Raw genomic sequence first — 22,118 nt, 5'->3', positions numbered from 1 at the left:
AAGCACTGCTTTCAGTAGATCGTTGGCGCGCAGGTTTTACCAGGCGCGTATGATGATGCGCAGCATGGCGAGCAGGAGAGTTGGATGTTGGACGCGTATGAGCGTGGGCAGGAGACTGTTGGCGCGCGGGAGAGCGCCATTGCACAGGAGGTTGATGGCGCGCAGGTGAGTGTTGGCGTGCAGCTGGGCGAGGGTGCGTAGGAAAATGTTGGCGCGTGGGTGCAGTTTGGGCAGGGCGCGCAGGCAAGACCTGGTGTGCAGGAGAACGTGGGCGCATAGTGCGTGATGAAGCTATGCTACTGTTGGAGCATATGCATATGTTGGCGCGTACGCCCTTGATACCCGTGTTAGGGTTTAGTGATGGGGCCTGACGAGCTACTAAAGAGCGTTCGTCAGGTTTCGTTGGCGCGTATATTGTTGGCACGCAACAGCGTGCTTTGGTGGAGGCTTGTTTGGCCCATGTAGAAACGGAGACGGAAGGTCGGCAGGTCTGTCGGGTGGAAGGTCGACATATCCTTTAAAAGGACGACCTTCTACCGAAAGAGATCGCGAACTATCTGCAGAAAGGTCCAGGACCAATGCAGGAGCAGTGATGGATGATTGGTCTCGAGGCTCCTCTGCGGTGGACTGCATCGAAGATGTTGAACCAAAGAGACGCCTCCTCACCGCAGGTGAAGGAAGGCCTCCATGGCAAAGAGGAAGGCGAGCCTTCCGACGAATGCGCCCTCTGGAGGCCGTTGGATCAGCAAGCTGACCTTCAGCAGTCCTCCAAAGAGGAGTCTCTGTAAGTGAACTCCCCCGAGGGAGAGAAACACTAGCAGGAGAGACTGACGATGGACTTAGTTTCTCCCTCGTAGGTTGAACAGAAACGGGAGAAACTAAGCCGTCAGCTACCGTAGAGTTTGGAGTGGAAGAGGTGATGGGTGATACCGCATTGGATACCTCTAACACCACAACGTCGACAAGAGACAGAGGATCAACCTCTGACGGTGACGACGATTGCTTGACAGTGGCACCAAATCGGATGTAGTTAAGCAAAACCTCCTTGGAGGGTGAACCCGTAAGCCCCAAGGAGGACCAAGGCTGAAAAAGTGAGGTTAGTGACATATCCTCCGCCGGGGGTAGAGGTGGAGCTGCTTCGCTAGGGGAAGCAAGGTCATCTCCCGAGTCCCGAGGTTGGTAAACAATACATCACTCTACGCTACCACTCGACGGTCTCTCCTAAGAGACCAACCGAGTGGGAGCTTCAGAGGAGGTTTGGGCAACGGAAGAAGAGGCCTTGGGTTTTTTTCCTTTCGAAGCAACCTTCGAAGGAGAAATATCCCGTTTGGACTTCTTCTTCCGTCGTCGCGAAAACCTCTCCCACTGGGAGGTAGACCACTCCCTACACTCACTACACTTGCTGCTATCACACCGTTAGCCCTTACAAGAAGGACAAAGGGCGTGAGGATCAGTCTCAACCGCCGACATGAATGTTCCACAGGGGCGGTCGGGAAACCCAGGGCAAGTGCGCACGATTGCAGAGGCCAACTTCACATATACAGAACTAGAAAAAGAAAAGACAAAAGCAATTAAATGGCTGCCAAATGACGGCAAGCATGAGAGCGAACATGTCCGACCACCATCCGAGCCGAGAGCAAAGTGAGCTCAAGCACAGGTGTGTGAAAGGGGGGGTTAGCAAGCTACCCTCCCCTACCCCCACTAACTAGCGGCGTGGGTAGTAAACCCTCGTTGAAAATTAATGGCTCGTCATTTCAGGTACGCCAAAAGTAATACCCTTGTTAAATAGCATGGTTTGTATTCCAGTTACGGAACAAAGTGCCACTACTCCAATTTCATGTGCAAAAACTTCACTGCTACCTTCTCTTTAATTCTGGCAGCTATTCAACCAAATTAATGGCCTATTGGCTTATTCTATTGGTATGTATGTAGAATATGAATTAAGTAATAATTTGTATTCCATATGAACAACTTAACTACTGTACAGTATTCATTCATATCTTAATTCTAATACTAAAGAAACAATTCCCAGAGTACTTACCGTTTGTATCTTTATCTCTGGAGCCAATTGCAAAGTGAAAGGAAAACCGATTCTATGGTGGTGCCATCTAGGGCCAATCAAACTGAAATGAAAAAAAGTTTAAATAAAAAACTAAAACATGTTATTTTTATTAGTAAAATAAATTTTTGAATATACTTACCCGATAATCATGTAGCTGTCAACTCCGTTGCCCGACAGAATTCTATGGAGGGATACGCCAGCTATCACAATACTAGAAGGGGGTGTACTTACCAGCGCCACCTGTGGCCAGGTACTCAAGTACTTCTTGTTGACACCTCCTCAATTATTCCTCGGTCCACTGGTTCTCTATGGGGAGGAAGGGAGGGTCGATTAAATCATGATTATCGGGTAAGTATATTCAAAAATTTATTTTACTAATAAAAATAACATTTTTCAATATTAAACTTACCCGATAATCATGTAGCTGATTCACACCCAGGGGGGTGGGTGAAAACCAGTGTACAAGATTAAAGGATAGCTAAGTATCCCATATTTCATATAACAGTTATCTCAAATAACAATGAAATAATAAGTACCTGGTAAGGAAGTCGAATTGAACCGTTACTCTGCCTCTTTTTTAAGTTCGTCTTCCTTACTGAGCGCAGCGTTCCTCTTGGAGGCTGAATCAACCCAAAGGTGCCAAAGTATATGGGGTTGCAACCCCTACTAAAGGACCTCTACAAAACCTCTAACCCAGGCGCTTCTCAAGAATGAATAGACCACCCGCCAAATCAAAAGGATGCGGAAGGCTTCTTAGCCTACCGTAACAACCATAAAAACAACAATAAAAGCATTCAAGAGAAAGGTTAAAAAAAGGTTATGGGATTAAGGGAATGTAGTGGCTGAGCCCTCACCTACTACTGCACTCGCTGCTACGAATGGTCCCAGGGTGTAGCAGTTCTCGTAAAGAGACTGGACATCTTTAAGATAAAATGATGCAAACACTGACTTGCTCCTCCAATAGGTTGCATCCATTATGCTCTGCAGAGAACGGTTTTTATTAAAGGCCATCGAAGTAGCTACGGCTCTTACTTCGTGGGTCCTTACCTTCAGCAATGCAAGGTCTTCCTCCTTTAAGTGAGAGTGGGCTTCTCTAATCAGAAGCCTTATATAATACGAAACCCCATTCTTGGACATGGGCCTCGAAGGTTTCTTGATGGCACACCATAAGGCTTCTGACTGTCCTCGAAGAGGTTTAGACCTCTTAAGATAAAATTTGAGAGCTCTGACAGGGCAAAGAACTCTCTCTAGTTCGTTACCTACCATGTTGGAGAGGCTAGGTATTTCAAACGATCTAGGCCAAGGACGTGAAGGAAGTTCGTTCTTTGCTAGGAATCCGAGCTGAAAAGAACATGTTGCAGATTCGGTCGTGAAACCAATGTTCTTGCTGAAGGCATGAACCTCACTGACTCTCTTAGCTGTTGCAAGGCAGACGAGAAAAAGAGTCTTGAGGGTAAGGTCCTTGAAGGAAGCTGACTGGAGAGGTTCGAACCTAGGTGACATAAGGAACCTTAAGACTACGTCTAGGTTCCAGCCTGGAGTGGATAGACGACGCTCTTTAGACGTCTCAAAAGACTTAAGAATGTCTTGAAGGTCCTTGTTGGAAGAAAGGTCCAAACCTCTGTGGCGGAGAACTGAAGCCAACATACTCCTATACCCTTTAATCGTAGGGGCTGAAAGGGATCTCTCATTCCTAAGATGTAGAAGGAAGTCAGCTATTTGGGTCACAGAGGTATTGGTAGAGGATATTGAATTGGCTCTACACCAGCTTCGGAAGACCTCCCACTTAGACTGGTAGACTCTACGAGTGGAAACCCTTCTCGCTCTGGCAATCGCACTGGCTGCCTCCTTCGAAAAGCCTCTAGCTCTAGCGAATCTTTCGACAGTCTGAAGGCAGTCAGCCGAAGAGCGTGGAGGTTTGGGTGCAACCTGTCTACGTGAGGTTGACGTAGAAGGTCCACTCTTAGAGGTAGAGTCCTGGGGATGTCGACTAGCCATTGAAGTACCTCTGTGAACCATTCTCTTGCAGGCCAAAGGGGAGCAACCAGCGTCAGCCGTGTCCCTTCGTGCGAGATGAATTTTTGCAGAACTTTGTTTATTATCTTGAACGGTGGGAATGCGTACAGGTCGAGATGGGACCAGTTCAGTAGAAAAGCATCCACATGAACTGCTGCAGGGTCTAGAACAGGGGAACAGTACAGCGGAAGTCTCTTGGTTATGGAGGTGGCAAACAGATCTATGGTAGGTTGACCCCACAAGGTCCAAAGTCTGTTGCACACACTCTTGTGGAGGGTCCATTCCGTGGGAATGACCTGATTCCTTCTGCTTAGGCGATCTGCTGAGACGTTCATATCGCCCTGAATGAACCTCGTGACCAGAGTGAGGTTTAGACCTCTTGACCAAATGAGGAGGTCCCTTGCGATCTCGTATAGGCTCCTCGAATGGGTCCCTCCTTGCTTGGAGATGTAAGCCAAGGCTGTGGTATTGTCTGAGTTCACCTCCACCACTTTGCCTAGCAGGAGGGACTTGAAGTTCAACAGGGCTAAATGAACTGCTAGTAGCTCCTTGCAGTTGATGTGGAGTAATCCCTGTTCTTCGTTCCACGTTCCCGAGCATTCCCGTCCGTTCAAGGTCGCACCCCAGCCCGAGTCCGATGCATCTGAGAAGAGATGAAGATTGGGGGTCTGAATAGCCAACGATAGACCCTCCCTGAGAAGGAGGTTGTGCTTCCACCACAGGAGAGTGGTCTTCATCTCTTGGGTGATTGGGATAGAGACTGCTTCGAGAGTCGAACCCTTGTCCCAATGAGCTGCAAGATGGAATTGAAGAGGGCGGAGGTGGAGTCTCCCTAGCTCGACGAACAGGGCCAGTGATGAAAGGGTCCCTGTGAGACTCATCCACTGTCTCACCGAACAACTGCTCCTCTTCAGCATGCTCATGATGCACTCTAGGGCTTGGCTTATCTTGGGGGCCGATGGAAAAGCCCGAAAATCCTGACTCCGAATCTCCATTCCCAGGTACACAATGGATTGGGAGGGAATGAGTTGAGACTTTTCTATGTTGACTAATAGACCCAGTTCTCTGATTAAGTCTAAAGTCCAATTGAGATTCTCCAGACAGCGACGACTCGTGGAGGCTCTCAACAGCCAGTCGTCTAAGTAGAGGGAGGCTCTGATGTCCGATAAGTGTAGGAATTTTGCTATATTCCTCATCAGATGAGTAAAGACCATAGGAGCTGTGCTTAGGCCAAAACACAGGGCTTGGAACTGGTAGACAACCTTTCCAAAAACGAATCTCAGGAAAGGTTGGGAGTCTGGATGAATAGGAACGTGAAAGTAGGCATCTTTCAAGTCCAACGAGACCATCCAGTCCTCCTGCCTGACCGCTGCTAAGACCGACTTCGTCGTCTCCATCGTGAACGTCTGCTTGGTGACATACGCGTTGAGCGCGCTGACGTCCAGCACCGGTCTCCAACCTCCTGTCTTCTTGGCCACAAGAAAGAGACGGTTGTAGAAGCCCGGGGATTGATGGTCCCGGACTATAACCACTGCCTTCTTCTGCACAAGTAGCGACACCTCCTGGTGCAATGCTAGCCTCTTGTCCTCTTCTTTGTAGTTGGGAGAGAGGTTGATGGGCGATGTGGTCAGAGGTGGTTTGAGGCAGAATGGAATCCTGTAACCGTTCCTCAGCCAACTGACAGACTGGGCGTCTGCACCTCTCTTCTCCCAGGCTCGCCAGAAGATCTTGAGTCTGGCTCCTACTGCTGTCTGGAGATGCGGAGAGTCAGTTTTTTCCTTTAGATGTCCTGGAGCCTTTCCTGGACTTGCTCCTGTAAGAGTCTGGACGGGAGCTTCCTCGGCTGGGGGCTCTACCACGAAAGGGCGGAATGAACCTCGTAGCAGGGGTATCAGCCACTGGGGAGCGATAAGTCTTGGGGACTGAGGTAGCAACCTTAGACTTACGAGCCGATGAGGCTACAAGATCGTGTGTGTCCTTTTGTATCAGGGCAGCAGACAAGTCCTTAACCAGCTCTTCGGGGAAGAGGAACTTCGAGAGCGGAGCAAAAAGGAGTTGTGACCTTTGGCAAGGTGTAATGCTGGAGGAAAGGAAGGTACACAGCTGTTCCCTTTTCTTCAAAACCCCTGATACAAACATCGACGCAAGCTCACCAGATCCATCCCTAATGGCCTTATCCATGCAGGACATTAATAGCATGGCAGAATCCTTGTCCGCAGGAGAGGTTTTCTTGCTGAGGGCCCCCAGGCACCAGTCAAGAAAGTTGAACATCTCAAATGCTCTAAACAGTCCTTTCAGTAAGTGATCAAGGTCTGAGAAGGTCCAGCAAACCTTAGAGCGCCTCATTGCAGTTCTCCGAGGCGAGTCTACCAGACTTGAGAAGTCAGCCTGGGCAGAGGCAGGTACTCCCAAGCCTGGTGCTTCTCCTGTGGCATACCAAACGCTCGCTTTCGAAGTGAGCTTAGTCGGCGGGAACATGAAAGAAGTTTTGCCAAGGTGTTGCTTAGTCTGCAGCCACTCCCCTAAGATCCTTAATGCTCTCTTAGAGGACCTTGCTAGGACTAGCTTAGTATAGGAGGACTTAGCTTGTTGTATGCCCAGCGAAAACTCAGATGGCGGAGAGCGGGGAATAGCAGAGACAAAGTGGTCTGGATAAACCTCCCTAAGCAGAGCCAAGACCTTACGAAAGTCAATAGACTGTGGAGAAGGCTTGGATTCATCCACGTCTGACGAGGGATCCAGGTGTGCCTCCTCATCATCAGACGCCTCATCACAAGAGTGTAGTGAAGATATCGGACAAGAATGCTGAACAGCAGAGTCAGAACGAGTAGGAACAATATTAGTGGTTTCCTCTTCAAGTAACTGTTGAGGGAGAACCTGAGGCTCAGACTGCAAAGGCTGAATAAAAGACGAAGCAGAAGGAAGGCGCATGGGTGGAGGAGGCTGACTCCTAGCATGAGTGGTTGAACCCAAGGGTTGCGATTGCTGAGCGGTTGGTGGAAGCGGAGTAGCAAGTTCCTGTTCCTGTGGTGTGAGCGGAGCGTGATGAGGTTGAGGCTGCGCAGAACAAGGTAAATGTCTCGCAAGCTGAGGCTCCTGAGACGCAAGGCCAAGGTGTAGTGGAGCTTGCCTTGTGGATGGTTGAGCTCGCTGCAGCGAGAGCTGAGGAGACTGACTCATGGACGGGAGAGGTTGTTGTACCTCAACCGAGTGTTGCACCACTGGTGGAGCAGCAAGGGGAGGCGGAGGAAGAGAGGTATAATCCTCCTGATCCCATAGCAAAGGTTGCCTTAAAGAAGGCGGAGGCTGAACACCACTGGGAACAGCAAACTCAGACCGTGGCTCAACATCGTACGCCTGGCAGGTGGTACTGCGATCAGGCGGAGCAAGCGCAGGCGGAGCAAGCGCAGGCAGAGCAAGCGCAGGCGGAGCAAGCGCAGGCGGAGCAAGCGCAGGCGGAGCGAGCGCAGGCGGAGGGAGTGTAGGCGGAGGCGGAGGCGCAACACTCTCAGCCCGACACTCACGCATCAAGTCCGAAAGCTGTGCTTGCATGGACTGTAGTAGAGTCCACTTAGGGTCGGCAGAAACTACAGTAGGCTGAGGTAAAGCCTTAACAGTCGAGCTCTGTTGTGGCAGAACCTTACTCCTCTTGGGCGGAGTGCAGTCGACAGATGACTGAGGCGAGTCAGAGCTGAGCCAATGACTGCAACCTGGCTGAGCACTCGCGGACTGGACTCTGCGTTTAAGTGGTCTCGAGACCTGAGACCAACGTTTCTTCCCTGACAGATGATCAGCGGACGAGAAAAAGACGGGCTCAATCGTCTGCAGGTGGGAGTGACGGTCTTTGGAAGACACGCCCGCAACCACCGAGGATACTTCTGTGCGCCTAACAAGGCCTGCCGAACCCTTATGCCCTTCGACATTGCTTCTCCCCTGGGCTTGGGAGCTTGCAAGAGGTCCCGGACTGGGAGGACGACTGGCTCGCACAGAAGTATCCTCACGCACCACACTGGCACTGACACTAGCACTTGGCACTGCACTGACACTAGCACTCGTCACAGCACTGGCACTAATTCCACCCACTGCACTCTTGACCTTAAGTTCCTTGACTTCGGCCATCAGAGACTTATGGTCACTTACCACTGACTCTACTTTATCGCCTAAGGCCTGAATAGCACGCAAAACAACAGACATATCAGGCGGAGGGCAAACAGTAGGTTCGGGGGTAGCCACTACAGGGGTAGGAAAAGGTAGGGGATCATGAGGTGAGGAAAAAAGTGAAGAGTGAGAAGAACTCCTCCTAACTCTACCTCTCTCTAACTTAGATGAATATTTTAAAAGACGGACAAATTCCAGTTCCGAAAGTCCGGCGCATTCCTCACATCGATTTTCTAACTGACAGGGCCTGTCCCTACAGTCAGAACAAGCGGTGTGAGGATCTACCGAGGCCTTCGGAATACGCCTATTGCAAGACCTACATCGTCTATGGGAGGGGGCTTGCGAAATGTCAGACATCTTGAATCCAAAGAGTTAGCCAAAGGGGTTTCCAAAATCAAGCAAAAGATCGTTAACCGTTAATCAGGACTATATAAAAGCTATCTAGCTAATATAAGAAGGTTTCCAGTAAAGCGACAGCCGAAATCTGAGAGAATACTTCACCAATTAGCCGTGAACAAACTCGAAGATCATAAGCGTATCCCAGAACGTCTTGCCGGAAGCACGACAGAGGAATAATTGAGGAGGTGTCAACAAGAAGTACTTGAGTACCTGGCCACAGGTGGCGCTGGTAAGTACACCCCCTTCTAGTATTGTGATAGCTGGCGTATCCCTCCATAGAATTCTGTCGGGCAACGGAGTTGACAGCTACATGATTATCGGGTAAGTTTAATATTGAAAATTTCAAGTTTCTGTTCGTATATATTACACTGTACTGTATATCACTAAGCTTGTCAGGTAGGGATCCCATTAATTATTTTTACCATATTTTTATACTTGATTATTTCTATTGTGATTTTTAGAGACTATACATATGAATCATAGGTTTCTTTGGCTCTCTATACAGCTTAGAGCATACAGTATTTCACTAATAAAGTTACGATTATTAACTTGTTTTTCCTAACTGAAAAACTCTAGTTTTCTAAATGTGGTTCCCCTGACTTTGCAAGAAAAAACCTACTAAAATTAACAAAATTACATAAAAAAATCCATCAGACATCACAAATAATGAATGAAACTATGCAAACCTCAGTCCTTTAATAAAGACCATGACAAGCAAATTTGACCTTTAAGCCTAGGACTTGCATGGTGGTTTAGGCGGGAAGTGTAACTCAGGGAATCAGGTTTGTATAGTTAGGAAAATGGACAAAGCATTTGCATTTCACAGCTATAAAGATGAATGAAGGAGCAATTGTATCCTTCACCTGACTTACAGATCCCCACCTGATTGAACCATAAAAAAGTCCCCAGGTACATACTAGAATTCCTAAGAAACATTGTGAGATATCTTCAGTGCGACTACTACTGCTGCTTCTTCCTTCTAAGAATTATCTGAAGAGGAGAATAAACGGGAAGAAGTCCGTAGGGAAGAAAGAAAAGAGAGCAAGCTTATTCTTCTTCCTTTACCTACAGTTCCTCCTTGCTACCAAGTATGGGTCAGTGGTTCCTACAGATCAGGAGTGCTACCTCTCTCAGTTTGGGAAAAAATTCCCGGTCGAATGGCATCCCCAGGTACAGTAATTGTCCTTTGCTCAGGTGGGAGATCAGATTCTCCTCAATCATGATCTTCAGATTGCAGTATGATCGATTACAGTAGTCGTCTCGATCTTATCCTGAAAAGACTCTGAAGATGTCTTTCTAAGCAACCCAATCAAAAATACTCAGGTGAGCATGTGTGAACACTTGAGGATTGAAAGAAGTCCTTTCGGAATGACTGAAGGCCTGCATTTACTATACAGTAAATAAGTTCAAGTCTCTCAAGTTACCGCAAGTATAAAGTCATCCTCTCTGGAGGCTGAGTATGGAGTAAAAGTGCCAACTGAACATGGTCTGACAAATACCAGTTCGATGGAGAGCAGTACAGAGTCGAGCTTTATCCCTGCGACTACTTGTGAAGAGCTCCCAGGAAAAGATACCTCTGTCACCTGTCCAGAGATAGAACCTATATGGTAGGTATGTTACAAATTTGGATGGAAGAGGGAGCAAATCTGCAAGTAAGGCATCCCCTTATTGACACCAAGAGACATACCTCTACATCAATCACCCAACTTCTACCTCCTAACAACCTGGAATGGGCAAAAATAAATGGGACAAGGTCCAACCAAGACTGTCTCAAATAAAGGTGGTCAGTGTGTGGGTGAGAAAGATTCAATGTGACACGAGTAGTGTTTGTTTAGTCCTACTGCATGCTTTGAGTGTGGGGGGTTCTTGTGATCTTCAGTACCTTGCAGTGGATGAAGGTGTACTGAAACATAGCATCTCTTCCCACCAATACCCCTACCTCAACATCACTCTCCTGAGTGATAGTGAGGAACCCTGCATCTATTTAGTGTAGCATGTCTCTATGCTTCAAATATGCTACCGTGACTAACCATCAATTGGTTGAGTATCTCAAGGCTTGAGATTATGAGCGGGTAAACAAGTTATGGGTTTGTTTCTTTTCCCGGATTGCAAATTCTGAAATCTGAATGGATCCAAAAATGTAATCAGGAGGTACTGTAGATCATAAATCAGGCAGCACATGGTCTTGCTCCATGTCTGGGAAACTGTTATTGGAGCCAGTGAAGATATCGCACTTGAATCTCAAGATGCTATTAATTACCGTACTTCAAAGATACTTGTATAGGGAGACCAGATAGAAGACACCATCAATGCCTCCCTAAATACCCTCATGAAATGAAAAATGTCCATACTTCTGTCTTGATAAAAATGTTATTTTCATTAGTAAAATAAATTTTTGAATATACTTACCCGATAATCATGTAGCTGTCAACTCCGTTGCCCGACAGAATTCTACGGGAGGGATACGCCAGCTATCACTATACTAGAAGGGGGTGTACTCACAAGCGCCACCTGTGGCCAGGTACTACAGTACTTGTTGTTGACGCCACCTCACTTTTTCCTCGGTCCACTGGTTCTCTATGGGGAGGAAGGGTGGGTCAATTAAATCATGATTATCGGGTAAGTATATTCAAAAATTTATTTTACTAATGAAAATAACATTTTTCAATATTAAACTTACCCGATAATCATGTAGCTGATTCACACCCAGGGGGGTGGGTGAAAAACCAGTGTACAAGACTAAAGGATAGCTAAGTATCCCGTATTTCATATAATCAGTTATCCACAATAACAATGAAATAATAAGTACCTGGTAAGGAAGTCGACTTGAACCGTTACTCTGCCTTTAATAAGATCGTCTTCCTTACTGAGCGCAGCGTTCCTCTTGGAAGGCTGAATCAACTCAAAGGTGCTAAAGTATCAAGGGCTGCAACCCATACTAAAGGACCTCATCACAACCTTTAACCTCGGCGCTTCTCAAGAAAGAATTGACCACCCGCCAAATCAACAAGGATGTGGAAGGCTTCTTAGCCGACCGTACAACCCATAAAAAGTATTCAAGAGAAAGGTTAAAAGGTTATGGGATTATGGGAATGTAGTGGCTGAGCCCTCGCCTACTACTGCATTCGTTGCTACGAATGGTCCCAGGGTGTAGCAGTACTCGTAAAGAGACTGGACATCTTTGAGATAGAATGATGCGAACACTGACTTGCTTCTCCAATAGGTTGCATCCATAACACTCTGCAGAGAATGGCTCTGTTTGAAGGCCACAGAAGTAGCCACAGCTCCCACTTCATGTGTCCTTACCTTCAGCAAAGCAAGGTCTTCTTCCTTCAGATGAGAATGTGTTTCTCTAATCAGAAGCCTGAATAGTCAGAAACTGAGTTCTTAGAACTTGGAAAAGAAGGTTTCTTGATAGCACACTATAAGGCTTCTGATTGTCCTCGTAAAGGTTAAGACCTTTTTAGATAGTACCTAAGAGCTCTAACTGGGCAAAGTACTCTCTCCAGTTCATTCCCCACCAAGTTGGACAGGCTTGGGATTTCGAACGACTTAGGCCAAGGACGTGAAGGAAGCTCGTTTAGCAAAAACCGAGCTGCAAGGAACATGTAGCCGTTTCAGATGTGAAAACAATGATCCTGCTGAAGGCGTGGATCTCACTTACTCTTTTAGCTGTTGTCAAGCACACGAGGAAAAGAGTTTTTAATGTGAGGTCCTAAAAAGAGGCTGATTGGAGAGGTTCAAATCTTGATGACATAAGGAACCTTAGGACCACGTCTAGATTCCAGCCTGGAGTGGACAACCGACGTTCCTTTGAGGTCTCAAAAGACCTAGGGAGGTCCTGTAGATCTTTGTTGGTGGAAAGATCCAAGCCTCTGTGGCGGAAAACCGCTGCCAACATACTTCTGTAACCCTTGATCGTAGGAGCTGAAAGGGATCTTACTTTCCTTAGATATAACAGGAAGTCAGCAATCTGGGTTACAGTGGTACTGGTTGAGGAAACTGCATTGGTCTTGTACCAGCTACGGAAGACTTCCCCTTGAGACTGATAGATTCCGAGAGTGGATGTTCTCCTTGCTTTGGCAATCGCTCTGGCTGCCTCCTTCGAAAAGCCCCTAGCTCTTGAGAGTCTTTCGAAAGTCTGAAGGCAGTCAGACGAAGAGCGTGGAGGATTGGGTGTACCTTCTTTACGTGAGGTAGACGTAGAAGGTTCACTCCTAGAGGAAGAGTCCTGGGAATGTCGACCAGCCATTGCAGTACCTCTAAGAACCATTCTCTCGCGGGCCAGAGCGGAGCCAACCAACGTCAGCCGTGTCCCTTGCGAGAGGAGAACTTCTGAAGTACCCTGTTGACAATCTTGAACGGCGGGAATGCATACAGGTCGAGATGGAACCAATCCAGCAGAAAAGCATCCACGTGAACTGCTGCTGGGTCTGGAATCGGAGAACAATACAATAGGAGTCTCTAGGTTATCGAGGTAGCGAACAGATCTATGGTTGGCTGACCCCACAGGGCCCAAAGTCTGCTGCAAACATTCTTGTGAAGGGTCCACTCTGTGGGGATGACCTGACCCTTCCGGCTGAGGTGATCTGCCATGACATTCATACCGCCCTGAATGAACCTCGTTACCAGCGTGAGCTTTCGATCTTTAGACCAGATGAGGAGGTCCCTTGCGATCTAGAACAACTTCACGAAAGAGTCCCTCCCTGCTTGAAGATGTAAGCCAGGGCTGTGGTGTTGTCAGAGTCCACCTCCACCACTTTGTTAAGCTGGAGGGACTTGAAGTTTATCAAGGCCAGAAGAACCGCCAACAACTCCTGCAATTGATGTGAAGTGTCCTTTGCTCCTGATTCCATGTTCTCGATCATTCCTGTCCGTCCAAAGTCGCACCCCAGCCCGTGTCTGATGTGTCCGAGAGGAGACGGCGGTCGGGTTTCTGAACAGCCAAAGGTAGACTTCCTTGAGAAGAAAGCTGTTCTTACACCACGCGAGAGAAGACCTCCTCTCTTCGGAAACAGGAACTGAGACCGTCTCTAGCGTCATGTCCTTTATCCAGTGAGCAGCTAGATGATACTGAAGGGGGGGAGGAGGATTCTCCCTAACACGATGAACAGGGCCAGCGATGAAAGTGTCCCTGTTAGACTCATCCACTACCTGACTGAGCATCGGTTCCTTCTCAGCATGCTCTGGATGCATTCTAGGGCTTGGAAGATCCTTGGGGCCGACGGAAAAGCCCGAAAAGCTCGACTCTGAAGATCCATACCCAGGGAGACAATGGTCTGGGATGGGATGAGCTGAGACTCCTCAAAATTGACCAAGAGGCCCAGTTCCTTGGTCGAATCCATAGTCCATCTGAGAATCTCCAGACAGCGACGACTTGTGGGAGCTCTTAAAAGCCAGTCGTCTGACGGAGCCGGACACAAGATCATGGTACTGCTGCACAGTCTGTGAACTGTCAACCATGGGGAAGCGAGGAAGTACAGTGACAACCCGAAGCTGTCTAGACTGTCTGGGTCGTACAGACAACTCCTTATCGGGTTGCTGAGGTTGCCGCACTGCGTCACAACAAGTCACTTCTGCTGGTTGTTGAACGTCTTCCCAGTGACACACTGACTCCGTAAACAAAAAATCCTTTAACAAGGACTAAGCTTGGACTGCATGTCTTGCAACACAGCTCAAGGTCTAAGGGAGCAGGTGTGGTAACAGACGGGGTTAGTGACTGAAGTGGAACCATTACCTTCCCTGGAAGCATGTTATGCTTAAATAAAAGTCCATAGGAGGCTACGCAGCTAAAGGCTCCTCTCCAAATGACAGAGTCCTCAAGGGAATATCAGAAGGAGGGAGAAAAGCACTTTCTCATCTACAGGGACCATATCCGAGAAAAGTTAAGTTCTCTCAGTGAGGGTTTCAATGGTGCAAAAGCAGCAGACTAGAAGGCAACGTTATGAAACTGCTTGACAGTCTAGTGAGTTGGCAACAACCAAAGATGTATGACTGAGAAGCATGCGGTAAGGTATGCAGAGCATGTTGTATGCAGAGCATGCTGTATGTAGAGCATGTTGTATGCAGAGCATGCTGAATGCAGAGCATGCTGTATGCAGAGCATGTTGTATGCAGAGCATGCTGAATGCAGAGCATGCTGTATGCAGAGCATGTTGTATGCAGAGCATGCTGTATGCAGAGCATGCTGTATGTAGAGCATGTTGTATGCAGAGCATGCTGAATGCAGAGCATGCTGTATGCAGAGCATGTTGTATGCAGAGCATGCTGTATGCAGAGCATGCTGTATGCAGAGCATGCTGTATGTAGAGCATGCTGTAAGGTAAGCAGAGCGTGTTGCATGGCGTTTAACATTTCTCAGAAATTCCATGACCAGTGCTAGAGTGCTTCATGCATGCTTGCATGGGGTTTTAATATCAACATAATATTTACCTTACATTCATAACTCATGATTCATTTTTGTTTTGAAGATATTTTTGTCATATTTTGCGATATTGTTAAAAATATATTGCAAGGAATACATATATATTTTTATATAAGTAAGACAAATAACCTCCATTATCATAATGTTTGTGTAGGCATACATGTATATGATTACAAATGCAAGTTATGAAAGTAATGAGGTGTTATTATTGTCATTTGTAATTTCTCAAGTTGAGGAGAAAGTGGCAGATGCATGCGTTGAGGTGGCTGACTCATAGCATGAGGTTGCTGCCTCAAGAGTTGCGCTTGCTGTAAGGGTTGCGGATGCGCAGTAGCAGGTTCCTGAGGAACGAGTTAAGGTTCCTGAGGTGTGAGCTGCGAGAGTTGATGTAGCGGCTGCGCAGAACGCAGTTCTTGTCTCGCGAGTTGAGGTTCCTGAGGAGCTAGCCTAAGCTGCAGCGAGTGCTGAGGTGGCTGCCTCATTGATGGAAGAGGTAGTCGTACCTCAAGAGATTGTTGCCTCTCTGGTGGAACCGCAAGCGGAAGCGGAGGAAGTAAGGCATAAGATTCCTGCTCCCATTGCTGAGGTTGCCTTAAGGAAGGCGGAGGTTGCTGCACACCGCTGGTAACTGGCAACTCAGTACGCGGTAAGGTATCCTGAGGAACCTCAACATCGTACGCCTGGCAGACTGGACTGCGGTGAGGCGGAGCGATCGCAGGAGGAGGTGTAACCTTCTCAGCCTGACACTCACGCATTAAGACCGCAAGCTGTGACTGCATGGACTGCAGCAAAGTCATCTTGGGGTCGGCAGACGCTAAGGTCTGCTGAGGCAAAGCCTTAACAGAAGATGAGGTCTGTTACGGCATCACCTTACCTCTCTTAGGAGGTGTGCAGTCACCTGATGACTGCGGAGAGTCAGAGCTAACCCAATGACTGCATCCGGGTTGTAGAACTCTAACTTCGTACGTCTGGCATAGGTCTGGACTTTACGTTTAAGAGGTCTTGAGACCTGAGACCAGCGTTTTCTCCCCGAAATTTCTTCTGCAGACGAGCAAAATAAGGGCTCAATCGTCTGCGGGTGGGAGTGACGGTCTCTGTAAGACACGCCCGCAACCACCGAGGATACTTCTGTGCGCCGATCAAGGCCTGCCGAATCCTTTTGCCCTTCGACATTGCTTCTCCCCTGGGCTTGGGAGCTTGCAAGAGGTCCCGGACTGGGAGGACGACTGGCACGCACAGAAGTACCCTCACGCACAACACTGACACTTTGCGCTAATCACTTATCACTTTTGATTTTCTGTTTGCACTTATTTCACTGAACTCGAAACTTTAAGTGGTTTGTACCTGAAACACGCAATTCTATCCTTTCTCAAAAGTTAGTAATTGCGAAAACAGAATTACAATGTAACAGAAAAATCTAATGAAAGATAAATAATTCAGTGGCTGGAAAGAGACTAAACACTAGATCAAATAAACTACGTTTAAATTCTCTAGAAACGTTTACCTTCTTCCCCTAAAGAGACAAGGGAGAAGAGCAAAAACGATAACAATGTTACTCGCTTGAACGAAACGTTTATCCTCCTCTTTCTCCCTCCGTCTCTATCTCTCTCTCTCTCTCTCTCTCTCTCTTGACTTAGAACCTGAGAGAAGAGCCCAATCATATATATCGTTAAAACATATTATTGTTAAAGGAAAATATTTCTCAAAATGAAAAGTTCCTTTATTAGAATTAAAACCATTAAGTTAAGAAAGAATGAACAAAACGCTAGACACGGTTACTCTTACTGCAACGTGACACCGTGAATATTCTCCCTCAATCGTAACGATAGAACGCAAGTTGAGCGTTCTGAACGTCAACAACTGCAGAGACAAAACAAAACGTTAGTTCAACTTTGAAAACAGTACGAGACTATCAAAGAAATTCTTTCAAAAACATTAAAATAGCATAATATGTTAACAGGTAAAACCGAAATGACGGGCTCAATGTTAATTAACTTCGGTACCAAGAAAAGACCGCCTACTATTAGGAAAGGTCGAATATAAACAAATATAAAAATTAATTTTAATAAGTTTATAATAAAAGGAAGTTAATCGAAGAGGCCTATAAAAAGCGGAGAGATATAAAATAAATCTATAACAAAATTAAGAAAGAGAGTCTATACTCTCTTAGACACCAACACTTCCGTCTAAGGGAAGGGTCGGCCATTTAAAGGTGAAAGAGAGTTCATACTCTCTTCGTCACCATAATAATTAAATTAATTCCAAAAGCTAGCTAAGCTAACATAGAAGTTTCCAGTATAGCGAATAGCTGCAAATTTTAGAGAAATACTTCACCAAACCGTGAACAATACTCCAAAATCATAAGCGTATCCCAGAACGTCTTGCCGGAAGCACGACAGAGGAAAAAGTGAGGTGGCGTCAACAACAAGTACTGTAGTACCTGGCCACAGGTGGCGCTTGTGAGTACACCCCCTTCTAGTATAGTGATAGCTGGCGTATCCCTCCCGTAGAATTCTGTCGGGCAAGGGAGTTGACAGCTACATGATTATCGGGTAAGTTTAATATTGAAAATTCTATAAACCAATAACAATGTAGATGGATGGCATAGAGGCTTTAAAGAGGAAATGGAATCTTTTCAACCTAATATTTGGAAATTTTTGGAATGCATCAAGAGGGAGCAAAGGTTAACAGAGGTCAAGATTGAGCAGTATATGACTGGAATGCATCCAAAAAGGAAAGGAAAGCTTACATTACTTGTGCTGAGAGAATTCAAAGATGTTTTAAATCACAGCGAAGATTTTAAATAAACCCTTATGAAATTTTCTTATCAACTGTATCTCATTTTTAATAAAGTATGGTAGTTTAAAAATTGATGCACAGTGAACTTTCCCCACAGTCAATTTTCACCCGGGAACCCTCTTCACAGGGAACCGATGGCGATAAATTTTCCCGAGTTGCACTGGTGGTGGTAAACTTTCCTGTAATCTTTCATTGCAACAGAAAAATTCTGCGTATCACAGGATAGTCTCGTTCGTACAGTATTTGTCCACCAAATGTATGCATACAGAGGGAAATTCATGTTCGCAGACCAAAATTCATAAACTGATTTGAATTTTCATGACCGTACATCATAGTGATTTGCTCATATTCTAAATTACTTTTTAACCGAGGTAATACTATACTTTAATTTCTAGCCATATACATGAACCAAATATTTTTCCCACTAGTTATCTTGCGTTTTATCAATTTCCGACAAAGAATGTTGATGCAAATCACCCGATTATGAGTTTTCCTTCACCTATAAAAATACTGTGGAGTACAGCAGTAGAAAACCAGGATTTTTGGTAGGAAAACACTCACATCAAGGGATTTTGAGTAATATTAATGGTTAGAATTACATATAACACAGAAAATAACCAGATGGAAAGTAGCCTATATAATTCATGTAATTGGCCTTGAATTAAAGTATTGTAATTACGTGAACTGTAACTTAAATCTATTTCTTTCCCATCGTATCCCTACATTAAGATGACTGTTTCCTGATGAATCTTCTCCAATGTCTTCTATCAAAGGCATCCTCTTCCACCAACCCTCTTCTCTCAATATCATCTTCCACCTTATCTCGCCACTAATTCTCTGCCTCCCTCTCGATCTTCTCCCAAAAACAGGTTCCTCCCAAACCCTTCTCACTCCCTCCCCACCATCTATCTTCAACAAGTGCCCATGCCATATCAGCTGTAACACTCCTACCACCTGTCATCTTTACTGTGCCTGCCATTCTTCTTATTTCACCATTTTCCCATCTTTCTACTGGTGATATTCAGGTAAAAAAAACTTATATAAAGTCCCTGAATTGGTTTTGCTCTGTTGAGCAAATAATCATTCTTGCATGCTAGAAAGAAACTAGCAAGAGGCCGTGGATATGCTACACCCGTCAACGGTTTGGGTCATTATATTGGTAATATTTCATTACTTTCAAATGAGCACCAACAGCTATTCAGAGAATGGTGAAAATAGAATTACCAAAATTGATGAAATTATACTGAATTTCAAAATAGACAGGAAGATGTCTTCTTATGATGGCAGTCATTCGGAAATTGAAGAAAGGGCAGAAGGGGATATGGCCATTGTAAAAAAAAAAAAAAAAAAAAAAAAAAAAAATCTGAAAATGAATGCATAAAAACTTGGAAGCATTTAAAGGTTGCTCATGAATGGCAGAGGCAAGGGACAGTGACAATGCCCTAGAGACTGATCAACTATATATATGATCAGCACCCAAGCCCGTTCCCACCCAAGCTAGAACCAGGGAGGGCCAGATAATGGTTTGCTGATTCAACAGGTTGACCTCTATGATCCCCCAAAAACCCCACATCCTTAGCTCACAAGGATGGTGAGGTTGCAGAAACTACAAAACACTATCGGACTTGAGCAGGTCTCAAACCCCAGCCCAGCAGATCGCTATGCAGTGACGTTTCCAATAAGCTACAACAATTTATTAAAAAAGCCAACTAAGGATTGGGTCGGAAAAAAAAAATTAGAAAAAACTTCCTCTAGGATTGTGGCAGGGTATCGTAAACGTCTGTACCTGGCAATCTTCTGGACTGGGATTTGACCTGATCAAACTCAATAGTTTCTTGTAGCATCTGCAACCTCACCCTTCTTATGAACTACGGAGGGGGGTTTAGGGGGGTGCCCATTGGTCTACCTGGTCCTAGCTGGATGGAGAGGGGGGCTTAGCCGCTGATCGTATGTATATGAGGTCAGCCCATAGCCTTTAAAGTGATAGAAAACAATTCATGCACACTTAACAATCATTAATCTCCTAAAAGTTAATGGACTCAGACAATGTGTTCAAATTCTAGGAGCTTGCAGAGAATATGGGAATTTTCTTAACCCTTTTACCCCCAGGCTAATTGGAAATTTCCAACCCTTAACCCCCAGGGGTTATTTTTTTTCAAGCACATTTTGCAGTATATTTTTTTTAAATTGCTCTAACAGCCTTAATTTTTGTCATAGAGAGGTCAGGTTGGTCTCATTCTCTTGGAAAATGCCTGAAGTTTCTCAAAGAATTATCAAAAATATGCAAAAAGAAATTAAAATATGACAAATTCGAAGATAATTTGTATTTTTCCTAACCATACAAACCTTAGCTATTTACAAAGGGTTACCTTTTAGCGTAGCTGAAATGGCGAGCCATTAGAATTTAACGAGGGTGTATTACCCCGCGCTAGTTAGCGGGGAGGTAGGGGAGTGGTAGCTAGCTACCCCTCCTCCCCCTCACACACAGGTGAATACTCACTTTCACTTAGAGGTAAGACTTGTCTTGGGGGACAGGGCTGGCGGGCAAATGTGTAAATAGCTAAGGTTTGTATGGTTAGGAAAAATACAAATTATCTTCGAATTTGTCATTTGTTCCGTAACCGAAATACAAACCACGCTATTTACAAAGGGTGACTTACCCCTTAGGAAGGGTGGAAAGTCCCCAGCCATACTGGCTTTGGCTTTACCCGGGGACTCAGAATCCGAGTGAGTCGCACTTGAGAAAAGGAGTCCCTGCACCTCACAAGTTCCTTGCTCCGCAAGGAACCATGTGGCCTACGTAAGCTTGTGTGTGAAGGAAGAAGTGTGACCCGTCCTAGGCAGTTGACCTGGAGTTCCAGAAGGAACTCTGGGTTAGGACGTTCCCAATACCACCTCGTCAGGGTATGGGGGACGCGACAGTATTGACTCAATACTCGGAACACAAGGAAGCATGGTTTACCTGCAGAGGTTCGAGGTCAGCTATGCAGAGACCAGGATGCTGCTTCCCCGTAGAGGGGATGATGAAGAAAGAAGTAAGGGCCAGACATACTTCTTTCGTTCATGCAGACTAAAACCTGATAACAATGCCCTCAACCTTCTGCTACCTGTCCAAAAAGGAGCCTGAGGTTAGCCCAGCTGTTGTGTAGCCACCACAGAGCGATAGAAAACGTATCGAGACTCCTGTGGGTCACGCCCTGCAGGAAGCGGGCTGCGAAGGTCATTAGACGCTTCCAGACTCCAGCTTGTAGCACCTGCGTCACAGAGTAGTATTACTCGAAGGCGAGGGACGTTGCGATGTATCCAACATCGTGCTGTAGGGCGACGTGACGAGGGAGGGTCTGGAATGAATTGAATTGAATATGGGATTTAGGCATTAAGCCAAGCACTGGGGAGGGGGGAGGGTCTGGAGACAGGTCGAGAGGAATGTCCTGGAGTCCGGGCTGAAGAGGTATACTGGTAACTCTCCCCCCATGTCCTCCTTGTGCTCCCAAATCGGCTGCAACTGAGGACAAACTGCAGCTGTTCCCAGCGCTAACCTCTCGATTCCTTTACTGGCAAGAAAGAGAAGGTCTTGGGACATCAGATACAGAATGGAGACTCAAAATCTTGAATGAATCGGACCGAAGGGCCGGGACCCCCAGATTCTGAGTCTAGCCAACAACTCAGGAGCGAGCCTGAATGTTGCCTTCCCCTCTTCCTTAGAAAGGGGGGAGTCGTAAGAGACCAAGAAGATTGCTTACACACTGGCCGTGGCCAGAGTGAGCAGGAGACCCAAGGCGGAATACAATCCGAGGCCTGTCGTAAAGGGTCTTGAGAGGATCTCTTAAAAGACTAAAAGTCCGAGCCATGCTCCAAGTTGGAGGTCTTCCTCCGACTAGGGCAGGGACGATCGTAGCTTCGCATGAGCGAGGATAGATCCAGCGGGCAGGAAAAAGTTATTCCTTTAAGCCTGAAGGTCAGGGAAAGGCTGAGCGACAGGCTTCATTGCCGAGAGCGAAAAGGAGTTTCCTCCCGCCGAAAGGCAATAAGACCGTTATTGCTGGATAAGAGGCCTCAAGAGAAGAGGTATATCTCCCACGGCACCAACCACCTTAGACTCTTCACTTTGCCTGGGAGACCCCTGTGGATGACTATCGCAGATGACGCGACCTCCGTACCGCGACTGTAGCGGGTTGTCTACTCTTGAGGAGGAAGCGTAGTGTCTCCCGGCATGAAGCCGAAGCGACGCCCCGGTTCGGGAGAGATGTCGCAGTGTGG

At 46.4% G+C, this 22,118-nt stretch overlaps 1 protein-coding gene across 11 annotated transcripts in view; it reads right to left on the bottom strand.

Annotated features, from left to right (window-relative positions):
- LOC137647139 (pumilio homolog 2-like) overlaps positions 1–22,118 on the bottom strand; it is a 464,002-nt gene that overhangs the window by 433,269 nt on the left and 8,615 nt on the right. For all 11 annotated transcript variants that reach the window (XM_068380394.1, XM_068380405.1, XM_068380397.1 and 8 more), the window contains exon 2: positions 2,042–2,123. The gene's annotated coding sequence lies outside the window, so the exon portion shown is untranslated. The remainder of the gene's footprint in view (positions 1–2,041; positions 2,124–22,118) is intronic.

This window comes from Palaemon carinicauda, chromosome 9 (assembly GCF_036898095.1).
Source record: "Palaemon carinicauda isolate YSFRI2023 chromosome 9, ASM3689809v2, whole genome shotgun sequence".
Classification (NCBI taxonomy): Eukaryota; Metazoa; Arthropoda; class Malacostraca; order Decapoda; family Palaemonidae; genus Palaemon; species Palaemon carinicauda.
The sequence above is the reverse complement of the archived record's forward strand: the minus strand, read 5'-3'. Positions and strand labels throughout refer to the sequence as shown.